This window comes from Monodon monoceros, unplaced genomic scaffold (genome assembly GCF_005190385.1).
Source record: "Monodon monoceros isolate NGI ecotype Baffin Bay Population unplaced genomic scaffold, NGI_Narwhal_1 Super_Scaffold_11, whole genome shotgun sequence".
Classification (NCBI taxonomy): Eukaryota; Metazoa; Chordata; class Mammalia; order Artiodactyla; family Monodontidae; genus Monodon; species Monodon monoceros.
This window is the reverse complement of record NW_021703767.1, coordinates 87,070,492-87,075,439: the sequence shown is the minus strand read 5'-3', so window position 1 is coordinate 87,075,439 and position 4,948 is coordinate 87,070,492.

The following is a 4,948-nucleotide window of genomic DNA, read 5'->3' as shown; positions in this document are numbered from 1 at the left end:
TGGATCACGGGCCCAACCGCTCCGCGGCATGTGGGATCTTCCCGGACCGGGGCACGAACCCGTGTCCCCTAGCATCGGCAGGCGGACTCTCAACCACTGCGCCACCAGGGAAGCCCTCTTTTTGTACATTTTGATTTATATATATATATATATATATATGTAATAAAACTTTACTGAAAGTGTAGAGGAAGTAGAAAGAAAACCTATCTTAGGAAGTAGGAACAGCATGCTTGGTAGTTTCAAATCCTGATTCTTTCAATAGCTGTGTGATATTGGGCAACTTGCTGACACTCTGGGCCTCTTATGCAAAACTCTCATGAGGATGTTGTGTGGATTACATGGAAAATATTATATATAAAGCACGTTTCCTATGATAGCATGTATTAGGAGGTCAGTAATCTATAGTCATTATTATCATATGGCAGATGAAATTCTTCTGATTCCAAAATGGTTTCAATTGTTCTAATGAAGCAATACAGGAGCATGAACTTTGGACTCCATTCACCGTTGCTCCTTGGGCTGTGTAACAGTCCCATAACATGGTGTTGGCACTGTCCTAGATCAGCGGGATGCCCATGAGTTGCCCCAAAGCAACCCAAGGCAGCATAGTACCCCTTTATGGCACCAATCGATTAAATGCTGACATCGTTTACTCGTTGTGATATCTCACAAGAACTATATCAAATGAACAAAGAGATTTTAAAGTGATAATGAAATAGTAAAGACATAAAATCCAGAGAGCATCTAGCACTTCATCTGCTTTACTTCTTTGTCTTTTCAGGATCACATTGTTAATACTATAACAAACCAATTGTTGTGTTATAAAGGTACCAGCTATGATCAAATATAATTTCATTTGCTTCTTTGTATATCTAGGTCATATTATTTGAAATGGTTAGCAGATCTCTTACTATTCTAATGGCAAACAGATGAATCTGACTGATCATATGTCTACTGGTAAAAAATTCTGGACTCCAGATATTCATTCTTATTTATTTATTTATTTATTATTTTTTTTCTGTACGCGGGCCTCTCACTGTTGTGGCCTCTCCCGCTGCGGAGCACAGGCTCCGGACACACAGGCTCAGCGGCCATGGCTCACGGGCCCAGCCGCTCCGCGGCATGTGGGATCTTCCCGGATCAGGGCACGAACCCGTGTCCCCTGCATCGGCAGGCGGACTCTCAACCACTGCGCTACCAGGGAAGCCCAGATATTCATTCTTTATCTCAGTAGTGCTTGCGTGAGTGTTTTATTTTTGGAATTTCTATAAAAAGAGGAGGGTACTTACGATGGCTCTTTAAATATACACAAATCCACACAAAAATGTTTACATTGAAAGTTCTTTTTCATAATTGCTAATGTCATGTATTTTGCAGCATGAAATAATTCTAAACGTACATAAATTTTTGTGTTATTCTTAACAGATGATAATCCCTTGAATGTGTTTCCTAACTTGCATTAATAACAGTTGCAATTCTCTTTTTCAACTCTAAACTTGTTAAAGGCTAAGACAGAGGACAAGAGCAGTAACATTTTGTAATGACTGCTCTGATCTGAATTCTGACAGAGCTGGTAAAAAGAAGGAGCGAGGATGCAGCATGAGGCGCTTTCTGGTGCAGTGTTACAATAATAGAAGACCAGCGACCCAGCGAGGCAAAACCGAGGGTTGCACCGAGTACACAGGAAATTCTTGATGCTCAGAGATTACAAAGGATTTCTGAAAGGGCACTTATTTCTATAGATCTGGATTCAGAGTCAACCACTGAGCGTCTACTGTGGGTAGATGTTTACATACATGTTACTTCAATATCTTTTATTTTTAGGTTGACATACAGAATATGTTGGCTCAGGCGGGAAAACTGCAAGCATTGATTGCTTTGGTATATTATGCCCTTGAGAACTGACATACAGATAATAAACTTGAGTTGTTGTTGTTGTTTGATCTGACTAGCTATCAGTAACAATAATGTAGGCTGAGTCAAGACTTTAGAGAAAATATAGGCTATAGAGGAGAAATATTAATGCAAAAAAAGCTCTCAGATATTTTATACTTTGTAAAATAGATTCTGCTGGGTCAGTATTTTTCTTTTAATGTATATTCCACCAGTTTTCTAATTATGGAAGAATGGAAGAAAACAAGCTGCCGTGGTATAAGTCTTGCCTCAAAGGAAACAATGTCATTATTACCGAGGAAGCACAGTTCCCTTAGGATGCAGAATAGGTTTCCTTTCTCAAAAGTCCCTTCCTCCAGCAACTTAGTGGATTAGGGCCAATAATTTTATTGCCCTATTACATTTTTTGCTGATTAAAATTTATGAAAGGCTTACGTGTGCCCTTTTATCTGCACTAACACGATTAATCCTGACATCAAATGTACTCTGAAGTTCATTTCATTTGAAGTATATTTCAAGTGGTTTATAAAGCAATGTGTCCACTGATACGTTAAGAGAAAAAGCTGACCTGAAATTACAAATGATCTGTTTTCTTTTTTTTTAAAGTGAGGTATAGTTGATTTACAGTATTATCGATATATTAGTTTCAGGTGTTCAAAATAGTGATTCGAAAAATTTTTATAGACTGTAGTCCCTTTAAAGTTACTGTAAAATGTTGGCTACATTCATTGTGCTGATCTGTTTTCTAATGTCTTTCCAAATTATCAAATGAAACAAAACACTTTAAGTAAAAACATCTCACCATGACTTCAGTATTTTCTCAAGCTGTCTCTTTGTGCTGTCAGACTGAAGAGTCCTCAGCACTCCAGTGTGTTCTCTGTGGGAGAGGACAGTCACAGAATCTCAGGCCTCCCTGGAGGCTAGGTGTGTGGTCCTTATTAACCCTGCAGAACTGTTTTGTTTTCTGATGCACTCTGAACTAGTGGGACAAATATTTCACTCTTTTTCAACCCAGATGGTATCTTATTTCCATGGGAGATGTTAGAGATAGTACTGATAAGAGATATCAATATATATAATCTATTTAAATTGCTATGTATGAATTACTATGTGTTTAAATGGTAAATTGATAAAAATGGATTATTGCGTATTATAAACAAAAATAGTATCTCTTCAATATTTAACTATTACCAAAGTAAGTTTTTATATTTTATTCATTTTGCATCTCATCAGCTTTATTAGTCTAACACAATATAAAAACATAGAGTGGAAATAGAATTATTTGGGGGATTTGCTATATATCCACAGTGAGAGCTGTAATCATGGGACCCACAGTTAACATAGAGTACTTAGTGCACTGTGGTAGATGTGTTACGTGCACTGTCTCTGGGGTCAGTAAACTCTTTCTATAAGGGATCCAATAGTAAATGCATCCTCCAGCTTAGTGTGCCACAGGGCCTCTGTAGTAAAACTCAACTCTGCCCTTACAGAGCAAAAGCAGCCATAAATGTGTTCCAGTAAAACTTAGTTTATTATCACAGAAATGTGAATTTCATATATCACAAAATGTTTTTCTTAAAAATATTTTTAAAAAAATTTTAACACAATAATCATTCTTAGCTCACTGGCCATACAAAAACAAAGTGGTGAACTATCTATAGTCAATATCTTGTAATAACTTACAATGGAAGAGAATGTAAAAAACGAATATATATATATTTGTATATATATGTGTAACTTAATCACTTTGCTGTACACCTGAAACTAACACAACATTGTAAATCAACTATATTTCAATAAAATTTTTTGGTAAAAAATTACAATTAAAAACAACAACAACAAAAAACCACACACACACAAAAGCAGGCTGGATTTGGCTCTCGGGCCATAGTTTGCTGACTTCTGCATTATCTCATTGGGTAAACGGAGTTTCTAAATGATCAGGGATACTGAGATTATACTGCTAAGTGAACAGGAAAGGGTTTTCTCACTAGCCTTGTTTCCCACCCTTCTATCACTTTCTGCCGCGCTGCTGGCACTGAGACTGATGGGGTTTCATTCAATTATTCTTAAGGTTAAGAACTACCTACATGTCTAGACTCTAGTCAAACCAATTTAAGAATGGCTATCCAGGCGCATCCCGCGGGCAGCAAGACCCAACGCAGCCATAAATAAATAAATTTATTAAAAAAAAAAACCTAATGGCTCTCAACCCACAAGGGTATATGATTTGGGCGTTTTTATAGATCAGGCTGCCTGCAGTGTGGCCAAGAGGCAAGCGACAAGCTGTTGCAGTAATCCAGGGGAGAGATAACGGTCATCTGGACTGGGCTGGTAGACATAGGGGACTAAGCAGACCGTCCTGAGATGTATTTAGGACTAGGTGCTTGCTTGGATGAGGATTGATTACATTGCTTTACACCTGTCTCACAGGATAAAAGAAATTGATGACACTTAAAAAAAAATTTTTTTTAGTGATACCTAAATTTAGCTGGGATAGTTTATCATCTTCTTTTAAATATTAATAACCTTTGTTAAAATTTCTGGGTCCTATTGATTTGTACGATTTATTGGTGCCTCCTACCCCAAAGTGGAGCATAACATTTAATTTTTTTCAACATAAGTTAGTTGAAAATACTTTTTCAGAAAAAAAAAACAAACCTTCATTCACTACAATCCAGAACCTTCGGAACTATTGCGTGGGGACACCTCAAATTCCAGATGTTTTCCAGAGGTTTACCTCGCTCTACCGGATTGCCACCGCTCCTCCGCGCCCAGCCGCACCCCTAGGCCCGCCCCCGACTCTTGCCTTCGGCCTTCCTCCTCCCTCTCCTGCTCCCTCCGCCCCACTTTCCCGCCCACTAGGAAAGCCCCGCCCCCCAGTTCCGCAACCCAACTCCTTCCCTTCTTCCGTCGCTTTCCCCTCTCCCCGCCCCCATGGATGCCTTCGATTGGCTAAACTGGCTGTGCCGCGGCAGGGATGCAGCACAGCCTCATTCTGATTGGCTGAAGGGTAGTCGGGCCTCTCGTGATTGGCTGATAAGGGGGAGACAGC